General features: G+C 50.0%; 1 long non-coding RNA gene across 1 annotated transcript in view; it reads left to right on the top strand.

The window, feature by feature from the left end:
• Positions 1-23,279, top strand: part of LOC142295638 (uncharacterized) — a 30,545-nt gene extending 7,266 nt beyond the window's left edge. The window contains exons 2-3 of the long non-coding RNA XR_012751506.1: positions 22,810-22,940; positions 23,171-23,279. This is a non-coding gene — a long non-coding RNA (uncharacterized LOC142295638). The remainder of the gene's footprint in view (positions 1-22,809; positions 22,941-23,170) is intronic.
• The last annotated feature ends 289 nt before the right edge of the window (positions 23,280-23,568 follow it).

Genomic DNA, 23,568 nt, shown 5'->3' with positions numbered 1-23,568 from the left:
TTGGGCCCATTATTCTGTATGGAGGGCTTTGTGTGGCCCATTATTCTGTATGGAGGGCTATGTGGACCCCATTATTCTGTATGGAGGACTATGTGGGGCTCATTATTCAGTATGGAGGGCTATGTGGACCCCATTATTCTGTATATAGGGCTATGTGTGGCCCATTATTCTGTACGGAGGACTATGTGGGGCCCATTATTCTGTATGGAGGGCTATGTGGGGCCTATTATTCTGTATGGAGGACTATGTGGTGCCCATTATTCTGTATTGAGGGCTATAGGGGGCCTATTATTCTGTATGGAGGGCTATGTGGGGACCATTATTCTGTATGGAGGACTATGTGGTGCCCATTATTCTGTATTGAGGGCTATAGGGGGCCTATTATTCTGTATGGAGGGCTATGTGGGGACCATTATTCTGTATGGAGGGTTTATGTGGGGACCATTATTCTGTATAGAGGACTATGTGGACCCCATTATTCTGTATGGAGGACTTTGTGGGGCCCTTTATTCTTTATGAAGGACTATGTAGGGCCCATTATTCTGTATGGAGGACTATGTGGGACCCATTATTCTGTATGGAGGACTATTTGGGGCCCATTATTCTGTATGGAGGACTATGTGGGGCCCATTATTCTGTATGAAGGACTATGTGGGGCCCATTATTCTGTATGGAGGACTATGTGGGGCCCATTATACTGTATGGAGAGCTATGTGGGGACCATTATTCTGTATGGAGGATTATATGGGGACCATTATTCTGTATGGAGGATCATATGGGGCCCATTATACTGTATGACGAGCTATGTGGGGCCCATTATACTGTATGGAGAGCCATGTGGGGACCATTATTATGTATGGAGAGCTATGTGGGTCTCATTATTCTGTATGGAGGGCTATTTGGGGCCCATTATTCTGTATGGAGGACTATATGGGGCCCATTATTCTGTATGGAGGACTATGTGGGGACCATTATTCTGTATGGAGGGCTATGTAGGGCCCATTATTCTGTAAGGAGGACTATGTGGGGCCCATTATTCTGTATGGAGGGCTATGTGGGGTCCATTATTCTTTATGGGGGGTGCTATGTGGGGCCCTTTATTCTGTATGGAGAGCTATGTGGGGCCCATTATTCTGTATGGAGAGCTATGTGGGGACCATTATTCTGTATGGAGGATTATATGGGGCCCATTTTTCTGTATGGAGGATGATATGGGGCCCATTATACTGTATGACGAGCTATGTGGGGCCCATTATACTGTATGGAGAGCCATGTGGGGCCCATTATTCTGTATGGAGGGCTATGTGGACCCCATTATTCTGTATGGAGGGCTATTTGGGGCCCATTATTTTGTATGGAGGGCTATGTGGGGCCCATTATTCTGTATGGAGGGCTATGTGGGGCCCATTATTCTGTATGGAGGACTATGTGGGGCCCATTATTCTGTATGGAGTACTATGTGGGGCCCATTATTGTGTATGGAGGGCTATGCCTATGAGGGGCCCATTATTCTGTATGGAGGGCTTTGTGTGGCCCATTATTCTGTATGGAGGACTATGTGGGGCTCATTATTCAGTATGGAGGGCTATGTGGACCCCATTATTCTGTATGTAGGGCTATGTGTGGCCCATTATTCTGTACGGAGGACTATGTGGGGCCCATTATTCTGTATGGAGGGCTATGTGGGGCCCATTATTCTGTATGGATGACTATGTGGACCCCTTTATTCTCTATGGGGGGCTATGTGGGGTCCATTATTCTGTATTGAGGGCTATAGGGGGCCCATTATTCTGTATGGAGGGCTATGTGGGGCCCATTATTCTGTATGGAGAGCTATGTGGGGCCCATTATTCTGTATGGAGGACTATGTGGTGCCCATTATTCTATATGGAGGGCTATGGGGGGCTCATTATTCTGTATTGAGGGCTATAGGGGGCCTATTATTCTGTATGGAGGGCTATGTGGGGACCATTATTCTGTATGGAGGGTTTATGTGGGGACCATTATTCTGTATAGAGGACTATGTGGGGCCCATTATTCTGTATGGAGGACTATGTGGGGCCCATTATTCTGTATGGAGGACTTTGTGGGGCCCTTTATTCTTTATGAAGGACTATGTAGGGCCCATTATTCTGTATGGAGGACTATGTGGGACCCATTATTCTGTATGGAGGACTATTTGGGGCCCATTATTCTGTATGGAGGACTATGTGGGGCCCATTATTCTGTATGAAGGACTATGTGGGGCCCATTATTCTGTATGGAGGACTATGTGGGGCCCATTATACTGTATGGAGAGCTATGTGGGGTCCATTATTCTGTATGGAGGATTATATGGGGCCCATTTTTCTGTATGGAGGATCATATGGGGCCCATTATACTGTATGGAGGATGATATGGGGCCCATTATACTGTATGGAGAGCCATGTGGGGCCCATTATTCTGTATGGAGGGCTATGTGGACCCCATTATTCTGTATGGATGGCTATTTGGGGCCCATTATTTTGTATGGAGGGCTATGTGGGGCCCATTATTCTGTATGGAGGACTATGTGGGGCCCATTATTCTGTATGGAGTACTATGTGGGGCCCATTATTGTGTATGGAGGGCTATGAGGGGCCCATTATTCTGTATGGAGGGCTTTGTGTGGCCCATTATTCTGTATGGAGGACTATGTGGGGCTCATTATTCAGTATGGAGGGCTATGTGGACCCCATTATTCTGTATGTAGGGCTATGTGTGGCCCATTATTCTGTACGGAGGACTATGTGGGGCCCATTATTCTGTATGGAGGGCTATGTGGGGCCCATTATTCTGTATGGATGACTATGTGGACCCCTTTATTCTCTATGGGGGGCTATGTGGGGTCCATTATTCTGTATTGAGGGCTATAGGGGGCCCATTATTCTGTATGGAGGGCTATGTGGGGCCCATTATTCTGTATGGAGAGCTATGTGGGGCCCATTATTCTGTATGGAGGACTATGTGGTGCCCATTATTCTATATGGAGGGCTATGGGGGGCTCATTATTCTGTATTGAGGGCTATAGGGGGCCTATTATTCTGTATGGAGGGCTATGTGGGGACCATTATTCTGTATGGAGGGTTTATGTGGGGACCATTATTCTGTATAGAGGACTATGTGGGGCCCATTATTCTGTATGGAGGACTATGTGGGGCCCATTATTCTGTATGGAGGACTTTGTGGGGCCCTTTATTCTTTATGAAGGACTATGTAGGGCCCATTATTCTGTATGGAGGACTATGTGGGACCCATTATTCTGTATGGAGGACTATTTGGGGCCCATTATTCTGTATGGAGGACTATGTGGGGCCCATTATTCTGTATGAAGGACTATGTGGGGCCCATTATTCTGTATGGAGGACTATGTGGGGCCCATTATACTGTATGGAGAGCTATGTGGGGTCCATTATTCTGTATGGAGGATTATATGGGGCCCATTTTTCTGTATGGAGGATCATATGGGGCCCATTATACTGTATGACGAGCTATGTGGGGCCCATTATACTGTATGGAGAGCCATGTGGGGACCATTATTATGTATGGAGAGCTATGTGGGTCTCATTATTCTGTATGGAGGGCTATGTAAGGCCCATTAATCTGTATGGAGGACTATATGGGGCCCATTATTCTGTATGGAGGACTATGTGGGGACCATTATTCTGTATGGAGGGCTATGTAGGGCCCATTATTCTGTAAGGAGGACTATGTGGGGCCCATTATTCTGTATGGAGGGCTATGTGGGGTCCATTATTCTCTATGGGGGGGGCTATGTGGGGCCCATTATTCTGTATGGAGAGCTATGTGGGGCCCATTATTCTGTATGGAGGACTATGTGGGGACCATTATTCTGTATGGAGCTTTACAGTCATTTGCCCTTTTATATTGGTGCAGGATGATGGAGCCGAACTATGCCAGCCAGAAAGAGGAAAGTGGAACCTTTGGATTATAAATTGTGGAGCCTTGTACCATTACTACCTTCTTGGATAGTAACCAGGATAAGAACCTTTGTCACCAGAATGAAGAAAGAAAAAGTGGAGCCCTCGGATTATAAATTATGGACCCCGACACCTTTACTGCCCTTTTGGATGGTAACCAAGAAGAAGTAAGAAAAAGGAGTGTCTGGAAGACGACCCATTACCGTGAGCCCCATGAGGAGCTAGTAAGCGTACACCGGCTCTGTATAATGTCATGTAAGCCTTTGTTGGGTGATTTATCACGGCTGGTCTTTGCCGTCCTTCATGAAGCGCCCAAATTCATTGAACAGTGCGGCCTCCTTCACTTCTATTTTACACCACTTTTGCGGCCTAAATTCTCAATTTTTTTGTAATATTCGGCCACATGCCGCCCGGCTAACCTCTGCTCAGTGTTTAATAAGATTTGTTTGAGGTCCTGTGCGCACGCTGTGGTTTTTACAGCGGTTTTTACCGCGGTTTTTGTAGCATGTTTTGCTGCAGAAAATGTTCATTATCTTGCTGCAGTCCTTCCTCAGCAAAACCTATGGTAAAAAAAAATGCTGTGCGCACACTGCGGTTTTTTCACCAACAGGTTTTGCTGCGGAATTTCCGCTGCGGAAAATAATGAGCATGTCACTTCTTTTCCGCACGTACCTGCGGTATTTCACTCCATTGACTGTAATGTAATCATGAAATACTGCAGGGAATAACACAGGTAGCAAAATATGTGCGCTTCATTGCGTTTTCCTCCTTTATTCCCCGCGGTATTTCGCGTTTTTCGGGACATAGTGATCATCACTACCTGCGTTTTGCAAGGACGTGATGTCACTAGGAGAGGAAAAGGACATAGAGCAGAGAGAAAATACACACATCTCACACACACACACACACACACAGACACATATCTCACACACACACACACACACACACACGCACACATCTCTCACACACATACACACACACACACACACACACAGACACACACACACACATATGTAATGCACAGACACATAGAAAACAGCAACGTACGTTCCGAGGGCTGGTATTTGGCCAGATACTGCTTCCCATATAAAGTGTATTGGGACCAGAATCAGTTGCACAGGAGTAGGAGCCAGCGCTTCTTACTCACTGATCACCATGCGGCTGTCACACTGCTCCGGCAGCTTCTCCTGCTTTAGAAAATGCCGGCCGCTTATTATTCCATCTCATATTCACTGCTTCCCCTGCCCACCTGTGGCTGTGATTGGTTGCAGGCAGATACGCCTCCACGCTGAGTGACAGCTGTGACACTGCAACCAATCACAGCTGCCGGTGGGCGGGTCTTTATCGTGCAGTAAAATAAATAAATTATTTAAAAAAAAAAAAAAAACTGCGTGCGGTCCCCCAAATTTTGATACCAGCCAAGATAAAGCCACATGGCTGAAGGCTGGTATTCTTAGGATGAGGAGCCCCACGTTATGGGGAGCCCCCAGCCTAAAAATATCATCCAGCAGCTGCCCGGAATTGCCGCATCCATTAGCTGCGACAGTCCCCGGGACTCTACTCGGCTCATCCCGATTTCCGTGATGCGGTGGCAATCGGGGTACTAAGGAGTTAATGGCAGCTCATAGCTGCCACTAAGTCCTAGGTTAATCATGGCAGGCGTCTATGAGACACCCCCAATGATTAACCTGTAAGTGAAAGTAAATAAACACATACACCCGAAAAATCCTTTATTTGGAATAAAAGACAAAAAAATCCCCCTCTTTCACCACTTTATTAAAATCCCCAAATACCCCTCCAGGTCCGACGTAATCCACACGAGGTCCCACGACGCTTGCATACTGATCCTGCGGCGTCTGAGAGCTAATACTCAATGCAGCGTCATTCCGTGAGCGAGGCTGCAGGGGTGACTCCAGATCATTTCACACGGTCGGTGATGTCAACACATTTCCGCTCGCGAGAACTTCAGGACCTGAGAAGCAGTAATAGAGTAACGTCATCGACCGGCAGTGACCCTGCGAGAACTCAGACCCAAGATCCCGCAGGGTCACTGCTGTATGAGAAATACTGTTGGGGGGGGAATAAAAACATCAAAAATAAAATCTGAAATATCTATCAACTATATCTATCTATCCATTATTTAGCTATCACTCTATCTATTTTCTATCTATCTATCTATCTATCTATCTATCTATCTATCCATTATTTATCTATCTATCCATGTATCTATCTATCTAAGAAGACGAAGGAAATGACAACACATTTTTTTTTTCTTTTTTTCAACGTGCTTCATTGCACTGAAGGCATATACACACAGGTACCGACCCGCGGCCAAACCGCAATAAAACTGAATGCGGTTTTCGGGTGCGGTTTGCTGCTTTGTTTTTTGCCGCAGGTGCCGTAATCTTTCAGAGGTTGCGGAATTTTGTTAGAAAATTCCATTTTCTAGTGTGCACAGGGACTTACAAGACATTTCTGGTGCAAACTGATGAGTCTCCAGCCCTATGTTATTACAGCACAACATGTGTATATATGGGGCCCATTATTCTGTATGGAGGGCTATGTGGGGCCCATTATTCTGTATGGAGGGCTATGTGGGGCCCATTATTTTGCATGGAGGGCTATGTGGGGCCCATTATTCTGTATGGAGGGCTATGTTGGGCCCATTATTCTGTATGGAGGGCTATGTGGGGCCCATTATTTTGCATGGAGGGCTATTCTTCCTTACAGGGCTATTATTCTTCCAGCGGTATTCTTCCTTACAGGCACATTGTCCTGGTACATAGAGATATGTCAGTATATAGTAGTACATCTCTATAGAACGGTAATTTAGTAATAATCGCATTTTCATTACACTTTTTAAAAATAAACATCACTAACTAGGAAATAACATTTGCATCCTTTTAATAATAATGACATGTATAATACAGTTAATAAATAGTATATTAATGGTGATTGGAATCTTAAAATAGTGTAAAATTGTGTTGTTTTTTTTCCTCCACTACATTAATAAAAAACTTAAAGAGAATCTGTCATTAGGATTTTATCCCTCAGACGTATGACGCACTGTATATAAACACGCTTTGCTTACCTTTCTTGTAGAAATCCATGTTGCTGTTTTAGAGAAATCCATAGTTGAGCTGGAGGCGCAGGGTCCACCCCTCGGCCCTTCTGCCTCCAGAACCTCCAATTTCAATTTTGCATTTCTCTAAAATACACAAATGTTTTTTTTTTAAAGGAAAAATCAAGGTTTAATTGGTATTACAGCAGCTTTTATATTCAGGCCATTAGTTTGGGATATAAAATCTGGATGACAGATTCCCTTTAATACTATGGTAAGACTTATATACCTGTTTGGCAAAATGACAGGTAAAATTACAGCTCACTCTTATATAATGAAATGTATATAAATATAAAGTATGGCTTTTACACCTAGTAATGGATAAAAAAAAAAAAAGTTTACTGATGTGAACAAGTGCATCACAAAATTATCATTGTGTATGTGAAAATTGTATTCTTTTGTGAATGTGTTTACTATGTACATGCGATTGTAATGTGTACATGGCCATGTAATTTTTATTATATTATGCTTTATGTGAATATACACATAAATGTGCTGGTATTTGAGTGGGGCGTGATGGTGGGGGGCCCAGACACGAATCCAGGCCCCTCACTGTCAGTGTCCGCCCGTGGTCTGAACACTTGTACTATAGACAGCAGTGCCACAGCATTGCTATATACAGTAGAGGAAATCAGTCTTCTATGTATACCAGCCACAAGCTGTTTTCTTCGGCGCTCCATTGGGAGACCCAGACGATTGGGTGTATAGCACTGCCTCCGGAGGCCACACAAAGCAATTACACTAAAAAGTGTAAGGCCCCTCCCCTTCTGGCTATACACCCCCAGTGGGATCACTGGCTCACCAGTTTTTCTGCTTTGTGCGAAGGAGGTCAGACATCCACGCATAGCTCCACTGTTTAGTCAGCAGTAGCTGCTGACTATGTCGGATGGAAGAAAAGAGGGCCCATATACGGCCCCCAGCATGCTCCCTTCTTACCCCACTTGTGGTTCGTAAGGTTGAGGTACCCATTGCGGGTACGGAGGCTGGAGCCCACATGCTGTTTTCCTTCCCCATCCCCCTGAGGGGCTCTGTGGAAGTGGGATCTTACCGGCCCCCAAGCCCTGAGGCCGGGCTCCATCCACAGACCCAGTGAACCTGATGGATACGGAGCTGTGTACCATTCAGGGACAAGGCCCTGCAACTTTCAGGTACTCTGTGTCCCCGTTCAGGCGGGCACGCACACACCAGGCTTGCTGGGTGTGTTAGTGCGCCGGGGACAGTAACGCTGGGGTTTGAGTCACAGCAGCTTTGCTGTGTGACTTCATGTGCTGGGAACTACCGCGCCGGCCACTCTCGGAGAGGCGGCGCGGCTGGGACTTGTAGTGCGCCGGGGACTTAGCGCCGACCGCGCTTTTACGGCGGCGGCGCTTATAAATTTAGTCCCCGGCTTTTGCGGCCTAGCTCCGCTTCGTTCCCGCCCCCTCCCTGTCAATCAGGGAAGGGGAGAGACGCTGTACGTTTACTCAGCGCCGAGGGCTGGAGCCTTATTTACATGCTCCAGCCCTCTCACTTGGCACAGTGGGACACAGGTTTCCCGCTTTTGGTCTGGCACGCCCAGGGCCCGCCCCCCCCTCCACAGGACGCCGGCAGCCATTCCCGCATGCAGTTCTGGCTGGAGGACGGACACAGGCTCTGGGAGACCCAAGACTAGGGATTTCTGGACCACACACCCGCGTTTAGCGGGCGGTAAGCAGCACTTTAGTGCTGGCCCCTCTTGTGCCACAGTGTGTATTGGTGTACTTTTTCCTGTACCAGATATCTATAGATATATACTGCACTGTACGGTCGCTTCTTGGCTGTATACCCTATATTGCTCTGGGAAGACAACAACATGTCATCCACAAAACGCAAGGGTGCCAAGGCACGGGCTGTATACACTGTTTGTACAGCATGTGGGGCTAATCTACCAGCAGGCTCCAACGACTCTCATTGTGTGCAATGTTCAGTCCCAGTGGCACTTCGTCAGCCAGAGCCTATGGTGGTAGTAGCCCAGGCAGAGTCGCCTGTGAACCCTGCCCCGGTGACGGGGACAGAATTTGCAGTCTTTGCTGATAAAATGTCTGTGACTATGACAAAAATCCTGGAGACCTTGCAGTCCAGGCCAGTTGCTCAGACCATGGACACTACTGTCCCTATGTTCCCCGGTCCCCCTCAGTTGGAACTAATCCGTACTTCACGGGGGTCCCAGGCATCACTGGCTGAGGGCTCTGACTCCGATGACAGTCCCAGGCCGCCTAAGCGAGCTCGCTGGGAGAGACCCTCCACGTCATCACGCGGGTCAGGGTCTCAGCGAGAAGGGTCTCTATATGATGAGACAGAGGTGGGTGATCAGGAGTCTAGCCCTGACACCGCACTCAATTTGGATACGCCAGATGGTGACGCCATGGTAAATGACCTTATAGCGGCCATCAATAGGCTGTTGGATATTTCTCCCCCAGCCCCTTCAGCAGAGGAGGCAGCTGCCCAGCAGGAGAAATTCCATTTCCTGTATCCCAAGCGTAAATTGAGCACCTTTCTGGACCACTCTGACTTCAGAGCATCAATCCAGAAACACCATGCTAATCCGGACAAGCGTTTTTCCAAACGTCTTAAGGATACACGTTATCCCTTTCCCCCTGACGTGGTCAAACGCTGGACCCAGTGTCCAAAAGTGGACCCTCCAATATCCAGGCTTGCAGCTAGATCCATAGTTGCAGTGGAGGATGGGGCTTCACTTAAAGATGCCAATGACAGACAGATGGACCTTTGGTTGAAATCTGTCTATGAAGCTATTGGCGCGTCGTTTGCTCCAGCATTCGCGGCCGTGTGGGCGCTCCAAGCTATTTCAGCTGGTTTGGCACAGGTGGACTCTTTCATACGTCCAGCAGTGCCGCAAGTGGCGTCCTTAACTACGCAAATGACTGCGTTTGCGACCTACGCTATTAATGCGGTACTGGACTCTACGAGCCGTACCGCAATGGCTTCCGCCAACTCTGTAGTTTTGCGCAGAGCCTTGTGGTTAAAGGAATGGAAAGCAGATTCTGCTTCTAAAAAATGTTTAACCAGCTTGCCATTATCTGGAGACAGACTGTTTGGTGAGCAATTGGCGGAAATCATTAAACAGTCCAAAGGTAAGGACTCTTCCTTACCCCAGCCCAGATCAAGCAAACCTCAACAGAGGAAGTGGCAGTCAAAGTTTCGGTCCTTTCGAGGCTCGGGCAAGCCCCAGTTCGCCTCGTCCAAGGGGACTCAGAAAGAGCAAAGGAGCTCTGATTCCTGGCGGGCTCACTCACGCCCCAAGAAAGCAGCCGGAGGTACCGCTTCCAAGGCGGCTGCCTCATGACTTTCGGCCGCCTCCCTCCGCATCCTCGGTCGGTGGCAGGCTCTCCCGCTTTTGCGACATTTGGCTGCCACAGGTCAAAGACCGGTGGGTAACAGACATTTTGTCTCACGGGTACAGGATAGAGTTCAGTTCTCGTCCTCCGCCTCGGTTCTTCAGAACTTCCCCACATCCCGACCGAGCAGATGCCCTTCTGCAGGCGGTGAATTCTCTAAGAGCAGAAGGAGTGGTGGTCCCTGTTCCTCTTCAGGAACAAGGACAAGGTTTTTACTCCAATCTCTTTGTGGTGCCAAAGAAGGACGGCTCATTCCGTCCTGTTCTGGACCTAAAACTGCTCAACAAGCATGTGAACGCCAGGCGGTTCCGGATGGAATCCCTCCGCTCAGTCATTGCCTCAATGTCTCAAGGAGATTTCCTAGCATCAATAGACATCAAAGATGCTTATCTCCACGTGCCGATTGCTACAGAGCACCAACGTTTTCTACGCTTCGTGATAGGAGACGACCATCTTCAGTTCGTAGCTCTGCCATTTGGTCTGGCGACAGCCCCACGGGTGTTCACCAAGGTCATGGCGGCAGTGGTAGCAGTCTTCTTGCACTCTCAGGGACACTCTGTGATCCCTTACTTGGACGATCTACTTGTCAAGGCACCCTCTCAGGAGGCATGCCAACTCAGCCTGAATGTTGCACTGGAGACTCTCCAGACGTTCGGGTGGATCATCAACTTCTCAAAGTCAAATCTGTCACCGACCCAATCGCTAACGTATCTTGGCATGGAGTTTCATACTCTCTCAGCGATAGTGAAGCTTCCGCTGGACAAGCAGAGGTCACTACAGACTGGGGTGCAGGCTCTCCTTCAAAGTCAGTCGCACTCCTTAAGACGCCTCATGCACTTCCTCGGGAAGATGGTGGCGGCAATGGAGGCGGTTCCGTTTGCGCAGTTTCATCTGCGCCCACTTCAATGGGACATTCTCCGCCAATGGGACGGGAAGTCAACATCCCTGGACAGGAAAGTCTCCCTTTCCCAGACGGCCAAAGACTCTCTGCAGTGGTGGCTTCTTCCCACCTCATTATCACAGGGAAGATCCTTCCTACCTCCGTCCTGGGCGGTGGTCACGACGGACGCGAGTCTCTCAGGGTGGGGAGCAGTTTTTCTCCACCACAGGGCTCAGGGTACGTGGACTCAGCAGGAGTCCACCCTTCCGATCAATGTTCTGGAGATCAGAGCAGTGTATCTTGCCCTACTAGCCTTCCAGCAGTGGCTGGAAGGAAAGCAGATCCGAATTCAGTCGGACAACTCCACAGCGGTGGCATACATCAACCACCAAGGGGGGACTCGCAGTCGGCAAGCCTTCCAGGAAGTCCGGCGGATCCTGATGTGGGTGGAAGCCACGGCCTCCACCATATCCGCAGTTCACATCCCCGGCGTAGAAAACTGGGAAGCAGACTTCCTCAGTCGCCAGGGCATGGACGCAGGGGAATGGTCCCTTCACCCGGAAGTGTTTCAGGAAATCTGTCGCCGCTGGGGAAGGCCGGACGTCGATCTAATGGCGTCCCGGCACAACAACAAGGTCCCGACCTTCATGGCACGGTCTCGCGATCACAGAGCTCTAGCGGCAGACGCCTTAGTGCAAGATTGGTCGCAGTTCCGGCTCCCTTATGTGTTTCCACCTCTGGCACTCTTGCCCAGGGTGCTACGCAAGATCAGATCCGACTGCAGCCGCGTCATACTCGTCGCCCCAGACTGGCCAAGGAGGGCGTGGTATCCGGATCTGTGGCGTCTCACGGTCGGCCAACCGTGGGCACTACCAGACCGACCAGACTTACTGTCCCAAGGGCCGTTTTTCCATCGGAATTCCGCGGCCCTGAACCTGACTGTGTGGCCATTGAGTCCTGGATCCTAGCGTCTTCAGGATTATCCCAAGGGGTCGTTGCCACCATGAGACAGGCTAGGAAGCCCACGTCCGCTAAGATCTACCACAGAACGTGGAGGATATTCTTATCCTGGTGCTCTGCTCAGGGAGTGTCTCCCTGGCCATTTGCATTGCCTACCTTTCTTTCTTTCCTACAATCTGGGTTAGAAAAAGGTTTGTCGCTCGGCTCCCTTAAGGGGCAAGTCTCGGCGCTATCCGTCTTTTTTCAGAAGCGTCTAGCACGACTCTCTAAGGTGCGCACGTTCCTGCAGGGGGTTTGTCATATCGTACCCCCGTACAAGCGACCATTAGATCCATGGGACCTGAACAGGGTGCTAGTTGCCCTCCAGAAGCCGCCCTTCGAGCCTCTGAGGGAGGTTTCACTTTCTAGACTGTCACAGAAAGTGGCTTTTCTGGTAGCGATCACATCTCTTCGGAGAGTGTCTGAGCTAGCAGCGCTGTCATCCAAGGCTCCCTTCCTGGTCTTCCACCAGGACAAGGTAGTGCTGCGCCCCATTCAGGAGTTTCTCCCGAAGGTGGTATCCTCTTTTCATCTTAATCAGGATATCTCTTTGCCTTCTTTTTGTCCTCATGCAGTTCATCGGTATGAGAAGGATTTACATTTGTTATATCTGGTGCGAGCACTCAGAATCTACATTTCCCGCACGGCGCCCCTGCGCCGTTCGGATGCACTCTTTGTCCTTGTCGCTGGTAAGCGCAAGGGGTCGCAGGCTTCTAAGGCCACCCTGGCTCGATGGATCAAAGAACCAATTCTTGAGGCCTACCGTTCTGCTGGGCTTCCGGTTCCATCAGGGCTGAAGGCCCATTCTACCAGAGCCGTGGGTGCGTCCTGGGCATTGCGTCACCAGGCTACGGCTCAACAGGTGTGCCAGGCAGCTACCTGGTCGAGTCTGCACACTTTCACCAAACATTATCAGGTGCATACCTATGCTTCGGCGGACGCCAGCCTAGGTAGAAGAGTCCTGCAGGCGGCAGTTGCCTCCCCGTAGGGGAGGGCTGTCTTTGCAGCTCTAACTGAGGTATTTCTTTACCCACCCAGGGACAGCTTTTGGACGTCCCAATCGTCTGGGTCTCCCAATGGAGCGCCGAAGAAGAAGGGAATTTTGTTACTTACCGTAAATTCCTTTTCTTCTAGCTCCTATTGGGAGACCCAGCACCCGCCCTGTTGTCCTTCGGGATTTTTGGTTGTTTTTCGGGTACACATGTTGTTCATGTTGAATGGTTTTCAGTTCTCCGAGGTTATTTCGGAGGGAATTTGTTTAAACCAGTTATTGGCTTTCCTCCTTCTTGCTTTTGCACTAAAACTGGTGAGCCAGTGATCCCACTGGGGGTGTATAGCCAGAAGGGGAGGGGCCTTACACTTTTTAGTGTAATTGCTTTGTGTGGCCTCCGGAGGCAGTGCTATACACCCAATCGTCTGGGTCTCCCAATAGGAGCTAGAAGAAAAGGAATTTACGGTAAGTAACAAAATTCCCTTCTTTCACACAAGTAGGTCAATGGTAATTGGTGTACTCCGGTGGTACACCAACGGGAAGCGGTGAGCTCCAGTGGTTCACCAACGGGAAGCGGTGGACTCCGGTGGTTCACCAACGGGAAGCGGTGGGCTCCGGTGGTTCACCAACGAGAAGCGGTGGGCTCCGGTGGTCCACCAACAGGAAGCGGTGGGCTCCGGTGGTCCACCAACGGGCAGCGGTGGACTCCGGTGGTTCACCAACGGGCAGCGGTGGACTCCGGTGGTTCACCAACGGGAAGCGGTGGACTCCGGTGGTTCACCAACGGGAAGCAGAGAACTCCGGTGGTTCACCAACGAGAAGCGGTGGACTCCGGTGGTTCACCAACGAGAAGCGGTGGACTCCGGTGGTTCACCAACGGGCAGCGGTGGACTCCGGTGGTTCACCAGCGGGAAGCGGTGGACTCCGGTGGTTCACCAACGGGAAGCGGTGGACTCCGGTGGTTCACCAACGGGAAGCGGTGGACTCCGGTGGTCCACCAATGGGCAGCGGTGTACTCCGGTGGGTCACCAACGGGAAGCGGTGGACTCCGGTGGTTCACCAATGGGAAGCGGTGGGTGCACCCCGGTGGCAGGCTACAAAAGCCCAAGGTGCGCCTCGGTGATTTGCAAAAAGGCCAAAGAATGCACCCCGGTGGCAGGCTACAAAAGCCCAAGGTGCGCCTCGGTGGTTTGCAAAAAGGCCAAAGAATGCACCCCGGTGGCAGGCTACAAAATCCCAAGGTGCGCCTCGTTGGTTTGCAATAAGGTCAAAGAATGCACCCCGGTGGCAGGCTACAAAAGCCCAAGGTGCGCCTTGGTGGTTTGCAAACAGGCCAAAGAATGCACCCCGGTGGCAGGCTACAGAGCAAGATCACAAGCAACAGGAACACGACCAAGTGCTGTATCCAGGAGCAGAAGCACGATGGACACGGCTAAAGCTGCAACCAGGATCATCTTCCCCAGTGATAAATGCAGGAACAGCAATTAGGATCATGGACACCAGTGATAGCCAGGAGATGATCCAGAATCACAAGCTCCATGGACATGTTCATAATTTGAAATCAGGATTTCAGGCACCAGGGACATTGCCGAAAACTGCAAACACAATCATGATATCAGGACATCACCAGTAGCTGCAGTCAAGATCAAAGTGACCAAAGACATGTCCAGAAGCTGTATCAAGGAGGATCAGGGATATGACCACAAGATGAAACTAAAGTAGGCCCTGGACAAAACCAGTGAACACCTGTAGAAGGTCACAGACTGAGAACTTGGAGATGCTAAAAAACAGTGTCCAGGAACAATGAAAGTTGGGAAAAAAAGAACACTGTGCAGAATCATACAGGTGTCCGCACAGGACAGGCAGGGGACCACATCACAGACACAAAATGTCAAAGATCCATGGAACCTTTGATAAAGAGGCCCAAGTGGAAGATAATAGATCTAAAAAGATTCCAACGGGAAGCGGTGGGCTCCGGTGGTTCACCAACGGGATGCGGTGGACTCCGGTGGTTCACCAACGGAAAGCGGTGGACTCCGGTGGTTCACCAACGGAAAGTGGTGGACTCCGGTGGTTCACCAACGGAAAGCGGTGGACTCCGGTGGTTCACCAACGGAAAGCGGTGGATTCCGGTGGATCACCAACGGGAAGCGGTGGACTCCGGTGGTTCATCAACGGAAAGCGGTGGACTCCGGTGGTTCACCAACGGAAAGCGGTGGACTCCGGTGGTTCACCAACGGAAAGCGGTGGATTACGGTGGTTCACCAACGCAAAACGGTGGACTCCGGTGGTTCACCAACGGAAAGCGGTGGACTCCGGTGGTTCACCAACGGAAAGCGGTGGATTCCGGTGGCTCACCAACGCAAAACGGTGGATTCCGGTGGTTCACCAACGCAAAACGGTGGACTCCGGTGGTTCACCAACGGAAAGCGGTGGACTCCGGTGGTTCACCAACGGAAAGCGGTGGACTCCGGTGGTTCACCAACGGAAAGCGGTGGACTCCGGTGGTTCACCAACGGAAAGCGGTGGAATCCGGTGGTTCACCAACGCAAAACGGTGGACTCCGGTGGTTCACCAACGGAAAGCGGTGGACTCCGGTGGTTCACCAACGGAAAGCGGTGGATTCCGGTGGTTCACCAACGCAAAACGGTGGACTCCGGTGGTTCACCAACGGAAAGCGGTGGACTCCGGTGGTTCACCAACGGAAAGCGGTGGACTCCGGTGGTTCACCAACGGAAAGCAGTGGACTCCGGTGGTTCACCAACGGGAAGCGGTAAGTGAACCCCGGTGGCAGGCTACAAAAGCCCAAGGTGCGCCCCGGTGATTTGCAAAAAGGCCAAAGAATGCACCCCGGTGGCAGGCTACAAAAGCCCAAGGTGCGCCTCGGTGGTTTGCAAAAAGGCCAAAGAATGCACCTCGGTGGCAGGCTACAAAGCCCAAGGTGCGCCTCGGTGGTTTGCAAAAAGGCCAAAGAATGAACCCCGGTGGCAGGCTACAAAAGCCCAAGGTGCGCCTCGGTGGTTTGCAAAAAGGCCAAAGAATGCACCCCGGTGGCAGGCTACAAAAGCCCAAGGTGCGCCTCGGTGGTTTGCAAAAAGGCCAAAGAATGCACCCCGATGGCAGGCTACAAAAGCCCAAGGTGCGCCTCGGTGGTTTGCAAAAAGGTCAAAGAATGCACCCCGGTGGCAGGCTACAGAGCAAGATCACGAGCAACAGGAACACGACCAAGTGCTGTATCCAGGAGCAGAAGCACCATGGACACGGCTAAAGCTGCAACCAGGATCATCTTCACCAGTGATAAATGCAGGAACAGCAATTAGGATCATGGACACCAGTGATAGCCAGGAGATGTATCCAGGATGACAAGCTCCATGGACATGTTCATAATTTGAAATCAGGATTTCAGGCACCAGGGACATTGCCGAAAACTGCAAACACAATCATGATATCAGGACATCACCAGTAGCTGCAGTCAAGATCAAAGTGTCCAAAGACATGTCCAGAAGCCGTATCAAGGAGGATCAGGGATGTGACCACAAGATGCAACTAAAGTAGGCCCTGGACAAAACCAGTGAACACCTGTAGAAGGTCACAGACTGAGAACTTGGAGATGCTAAAAAACAGTGTCCAGGAACAATGAAAGTTGGGAAAAAAAGAACACTGTGCAGAATCATACAGGTGTCCGCACAGGACAGGCAGGGGACCACATCACAGACACAAAATGTCAAAGATCCATGGAACCTTTGATAAAGAGGCCCAAGTGGAAGATAATAGTTCTAAAAAGATTCCAACGGGAAGCGGAGGGCTCCGGTGGTTCACCAACGGAAAGCAGTGGACTCCAGTGGTTCACCAACAGAAAGCGGTGGACTCCGGTGGTTCACCAACGGAAAGCGGTGGACTCCGGTGGTTCACCAACGGAAAGCGGTGGACTCCGGTGGTTCACCAACGGAAAGCGGTGGATTCCGGTGGATCACCAACGGGAAGCGGTGGACTCCGGTGGTTCATCAACGGAAAGCGGTGGACTCCGGTGGTTCACCAACGGAAAGCGGTGGATTCCGGTGGTTCACCAACGCAAAACGGTGGACTCCGGTGGTTCACCAACGGAAAGCGGTGGACTCCGGTGGTTGACCAACGGAAAGCGGTGGATTCCGGTGGTTCACCAACGCAAAATGGTGGACTCTGGTGGTTCACCAACGGAAAGCGGTGGACTCCGGTGGTTCACCAATGGAAAGCGGTGGACTCCGGTGGTTCACCAACGGAAAGCGGTGGACTCCGGTGGTTCACCAATGGGAAGCGGTGGGAGAACCCCGGTGGCAGGCTACAAAAACCCAAGGTGCGCCCCGGTGGTTTGCAAAAAGGCCAAAGAATGCACCCCGGTGGCAGGCTACAAAATCCCAAGGTGCGCCTCGGTGGTTTGCAAAAAGGCCAAAGAATGCACCTCGGTGGCAGGCTACAAAAGCCCAAGGTGCGCCTCGGTGGTTTGCAAAAAGGCCAAAGAATGCACCGCGGTGGCAGGCTACAAAAGCCCAAGGTGCGCCTCGGTGGTTTGCAAAAAGGCCAAAGAATGCACCCCGATGGCAGGCTACAAAAGCCCAAGGTGCACCTCGGTGGTTTGCAATAAGGTCAAAGAATGCACCCCGATGGCAGGCTAGAAAAGCCCAAGGTGCGCCTCGGTGGTTTGCAAAAAGGTCAAAGAATGCACCCCGGTGGCAGGCTACAGAGCAAGATCACGAGCAACAGGAACACGACCAAGTGCTGTATCCAGGAGCAGAAGCACCATGGACACGGCTAAAGCTGCAACCAGGATCATCTTCACCAGTGATAAATGCAGGAACAGCAATTAGGATCATGGACACCAGTGATAGCCAGGAGATGATCCAGAATCACAAGCTCCATGGACATGTTCATAATTTGAAATCAGGATTTCAGGCACCAGGGACATTGCCGAAAACTGCAAACACAATCATGATATCAGGACATCACCAGTAGCTGCAGTCAAGATCAAAGTGACCAAAGACATGTCCAGAAGCCGTATCAAGGAGGATCAGGGATATGACCACAAGATGCAACTAAAGTAGGCCCTGGACAAAACCAGTGAACACCTGTAGAAGGTCACAGACTGAGAACTTGGAGATGCTAAAAAACAGTGTCCAGGAACAATGAAAGTTGGGAAAAAAAGAACACTGTGCAGAATCATACAGGTGTCCGCACAGGACAGGCAGGGGACCACATCACAGACACAAAATGTCAAAGATCCATGGAACCTTTGATAAAGAGGCCCAAGTAGAAGATAATAGTTCTAAAAAGATTCCAACGGGAAGCGGTGGGCTCCGGTGGTTCACCAACGGGATGCGGTGGACTCCGGTGGTTCACCAACAGCAAGTGATGGACTCCGGTGGTTCACCAACGGAAAGCGGTGGACTCCGGTGGTTCACCAACGGAAAGCGGTGGACTCCGGTGGTTCACCAATGGAAAGCGGTGGACTCCGGTGGTTCACCAACGGAAAGCGGTGGATTCCAGTGGATCACCAACGGAAAGCGGTGTACTCCGGTGGTTCACCAACGGAAAGCGGTGGACTCCGGTGGTTCACCAACGGAAAGCGGTGGACTCCGGTGGTTCACCAACGGAAAGCGGTGGACTCCGGTGGTTCACCAACGGAAAGCGGTGGACTCCGGTGGTTCACCAACGGAAAGCGGTGGACTCCGGTGGTTCACCAACGGAAAGCGGTGGACTCCGGTGGTTCACCAACGGGAAGCGGTGGGTGCACCCCGGTGGCAGGCTACAAAAGCCCAAGGTGCGCCCCGGTGGTTTGCAAAAAGGCCAAAGAATGCACCTCGGTGGCAGGCTACAAAAGCCCAAGGTGCGCCTCGGTGGTTTGCAAAAAGGCCAAAGAATGCACCCCAGTGGCAGGCTACATAAGCCCAAGGTGCGCCTCGGTGGTTTGCAAAAAGGCCAAAGAAAGCACCCCGGTGGCAGGCTACAAAAGCCCAAGGTGCGCCTCGGTGGTTTGAAAAAAGGCCAAAGAATGCACCCCGATGGCAGGCTACAAAAGCCCAAGGTGCGCCTCGGTGGTTTGCAAAAAGGCCAAAGAATGCACCCCGGTGGCAGGCTACAAAAGCCCAAGGTGCGCCTCGGTGGTTTGCAATAAGGTCATAGAATGCACCCCTGTGGCAGGCTACAAAGCAAAATCACGAGCAACAGGAACACGACCAAGTGCTGTATCCAGGAGCAGAAGCACCATGGACACGGCTAAAGCTGCAACCAGGATCATCTTCACCAGTGATAAATGCAGGAACAGCAATTAGGATTATGGACACCAGTGATAGCCAGGAGATGATCCAGAATCACAAGCTTCATGGACATGTTCATAATTTGAAATCAGGATTTCAGGCACCAGGGACATTGCCGTAAACTGCAAACACAATCATGATATCAGGACATCACCAGTAGCTGCAGTCAAGATCAAAGTGACCAAAGACATGTCCAGAAGCCGTATCAAGGAGGATCAGGGATATGACCACAAGATGCAACTAAAGTAGGCCCTGGACAAAACCAGTGAACACCTGTAGAAGGTCACAGACTGAGAACTTGGAGATGCTAAAAAACAGTGTCCAGGAACAATGAAAGTTGGGAAAAAAAGAACACTGTGCAGAATCATAAAGGTGTCCGCACAGGACAGGCAGGGGACCACATCACAGACACAAAATGTCAAAGATCCATGGAACCTTTGATAAAGAGGCCCAAGTGGAAGATAATAGTTCTAAAAAGATTCCAACGGGAAACGGTGGGCTCCGGTGGTTCACCAACGGGATGCGGTGGGCTCCGGTGGTTCACCAACGGGATGCGGTGGACTCCGGTGGTTCACCAACGGGAAGCGGTGGACTCCGGTGGTTCACCAACGGGAAGTTGTGGACTCCGGTGGTTCACCAACGGGAAGCGGTGGACTCCGGTGGTTCACCAACGGAAAGCTGTGGACTCCGGTGGTTCACCAACGGAAAGCGGTGGACTCCGATGGTTCACCAACGCAAAACTGTGGACTCCGGTGGTTCACCAACGCAAAACTGTGGACTCCGGTGGTTCACCAACGCAAAACGGTGGACTCCGGTGGTTCACCAACGGAAAGCGGTGGACTCCGGTGGTTCACCAACGGAAAGCGGTGGACTCCGGTGGTTCACCAACGGAAAGCGGTGGACTCCGGTGGTTCACCAACGAAAAGCGGTGGACTCCGGTGGTTCACCAACGAAAAGCGGTGGACTCCGGTGGTTCACCAATGGAAAGCGGTGGACTCCGGTGATTCACCAACGGGAAGCGGTGGGTGCACCCCGGTGGCAGGCTACAAAAGCCCAAGCTGTGCCCTGTTGGTTTGCAAAAAGGCCAAATAATGCACCCCGGTGGTAGGCTACAACAGCCCAAGGTGCGCCTCGGTAGTTTGCAAAAAGGCCAAAGAATGCACCCCGGTGGCAGGCTACAAAAGCCCAAGGTGCGCCTCGGTGGTTTGCAAAAAGGCCAAAGAATGCACCCCGGTGGCAGGCTACAAAAGCCCAAGGTGCGCCTCGGTGGTTTGCAAAAAGGCCAAAGAATGCACCCCGGTGGCAGGCTACAAAAGCCCAAGGTGCCAAAGATCCATGGAACCTTTGATGAAGAGGCCCAAGTGGAAGATAATACTTCCAAAGATATTCCAAGAGGGCAGGAAGCCTAGCCAGCCACGGGGGGAGGGGCAGGTGTGTGTGAGTTTCCTGGATTTAGACTTCTGTTAGCTGGGATCTAGCAGGGTAGAAGCATGAAGTTGAGCAGTCAGATGCTTTGCAGCAGTGGTGGCACCACGTTTTCATAGGATTCAAGATCAGTCACTTCTGGTAGGGCTGGAAATGCGTGTAGCATCCAGCTTGAATAAAGTCAGGCGGCAAATTACTGCGGCATTGCACAGTGGACATCAAAAAAGGTGTTATGCCGGTGATCACTCTGGCATTAAATATTTGGCAGACCTTTCTAGCTTATAAAGTGGTCTGTGGATAGATTGGCAAACAGTTTTGCAAACCAGGATCCTTTCAGCTACAGTCTCCAGCTTTGGCCACTAGGTAAGTAGGCTGGTGCATAGCCACCAGGAGTTTTTAGAGGATACCCAGATGGGCCATTCACTAGGGACCTTGATATGGAGGTTGGAGACCAGTAGTTAATGTAGCTGGCCATGATTTGCTGCATTGTCAGTTTAGTTGTGGTATAGTGACAACATTTTGGAAAAGCCACATTGGAACGCATACTCGCACAGTGCCTCTTGTTACAGGGATCAAAACAAGAAGATTGTGACAAGATGTGGACATTGAGCAGCAGGAGGAGGATGAAGGACAGAAGTCAGGCCCTGTAAGCAGCGACGCATGTCCATGTCACAGAGAGAAACAATCCAAGAAGCACCGCAGCAGCCGAGTAAGTCTGATAGAGATTCTTTAGACGGGGATGTATGATCAGATGAAGAGGATGTAATAAGAAAGGAAATAGGTTTAATATGTTAATGCTGTAAAGTGTCTGAAAGCTATGGAGGGGAACCCGAAAAGAAAGGGGGTTCTCTACAAGGGGAAAGCTCAGAATAGTTGGCTATTAGGAAAAGTTGTGGCGATCAGGTTTTAAGATATGTATGTCTGTTCATTGTCACCCCCAGATTTTGTCAGGAAATGAGATGATCAAACTATGACACTTGGAGTTGCCAAAAATTTTAGAGGATAAATTAATGAATCAAATAAAATGTGAAAGAAAAAAAGTGTCTTCGATAATTGTCCAGTCAAAGGGATGTTGTGTTTAAGAATTGTTGTAAAAGGGTTGTGATGGTGACACTTAGAAGTATGTGGGTTTGTTCGGTTGCCTGATCTTTGCATGTAGGATGAGTCCAACGAAGAAGGTTTTCTTCCGGTAACTGAAGTTAAGTGGAGTTGGGGGGGAAGAAAATGTTTCCCCAAATCAGGGTTATAAAGACTCTGAAGAGGAATTTTGCTGTAAGAAAAAAATGTAACAGATTTTTACAATGTTTGGGTGCGGATTAGTGTAATTTCTCCATGCCGCCTTGAGGTCAGTGGGTTTTGTGGCCTTGTTGTAGGGAGATGGAGTTGGGCCCAAAGATTTGAAGGAAAAGGGGCGACAGAAGAAATTGTTACTGTCTAGAATTATTCCAAATTGTGGTGGCAATTGAGCTTTGGAAAGAGAAATTGGAAGATAGTTGGGTGTTTTTTGGACAGACAATATTAGTGTAGTTGGAACAGTGTATACTATGATGGCTGGTAACCCGCACCGGCCTCTTCCAGCACTCAGCGCTGAGGAGCGGGAACAGAAGAGCAAAATTCTGGAGGAGCACGTGCCGGAGGCGAACGAGTCAATAGCAGAATATTGTACAGGGGAAAAAGGAAACTTTGTTAATTTGTTCCAAATGCGAGAAAACGTTAGAGAAGTCTGCTAACAATGTGTGACAGGTATTGACCTGGATCTAAACCTTCCAGGTGAGAAGTCCTTGGAACCGGACATCTTGAGGAGATACAAGTCAGAATGGAATAGATGGAGCAGCTTCAGGAGACAGCGAGAAGATGTGGGTCCAGAGATGATGCTACTCAGGACAAGCATTGAGCTGTTGGTAAGTTTTATGTTTTGTTTTTATGTTTTCTTATGTTTTCCTTAATAACGCTGGTGCAGTCATTTTCCTAAAGTCATTGCACAAGTGGCCACTAATATAGTTTAAATGAAAATAAATCTTGTGCTCTGCAGATAGCTCCTGTAGTTTCTTGATTGCTGCATTTTTTTATTTTCAAAAATTTTAAACTTAATTTATAATTGTTTTTTTTTTTTTTAATTCTTTTTGTGCAGAATATCAAGAATCAATGGAGGTACATGCAGGAGCGAGATAAGAAGTTCATGGCTGAGAAGGACAAAAGTTTCATTCTTCTGAGCTGCAGGTCTTTGTGTCCAGCCGAGAGCCCCATTAGTAAGCAGATTTATCCCATTCTTACATCTTTCAGGGAAGGTTCCAATGGATCGAATACAAGACTTTCAGAACACTCTTAGGCCCGTTTCACACGTCAGTGAAAAACAGTGACATTTTTCACTGGCGTGTAAAACACGCACATGTCCCTGCGTGTGCCGTGATTCACGGCACACGTGGGTTGTCTAAGTGCAATCCAGGCTCCGTTCTCCGTGGCCCGTGATTGCACTTAGAAAACAACTCACCTGTGCGCGGTCCCGCTCTCCATGGTGCTGATCGCTCC

The sequence above is a fragment of the Anomaloglossus baeobatrachus genome, chromosome 3 (genome assembly GCF_048569485.1).
Source record: "Anomaloglossus baeobatrachus isolate aAnoBae1 chromosome 3, aAnoBae1.hap1, whole genome shotgun sequence".
Lineage (NCBI taxonomy): Eukaryota > Metazoa > Chordata > Amphibia > Anura > Aromobatidae > Anomaloglossus > Anomaloglossus baeobatrachus.
The sequence above is the reverse complement of the archived record's forward strand: the minus strand, read 5'-3'. Positions and strand labels throughout refer to the sequence as shown.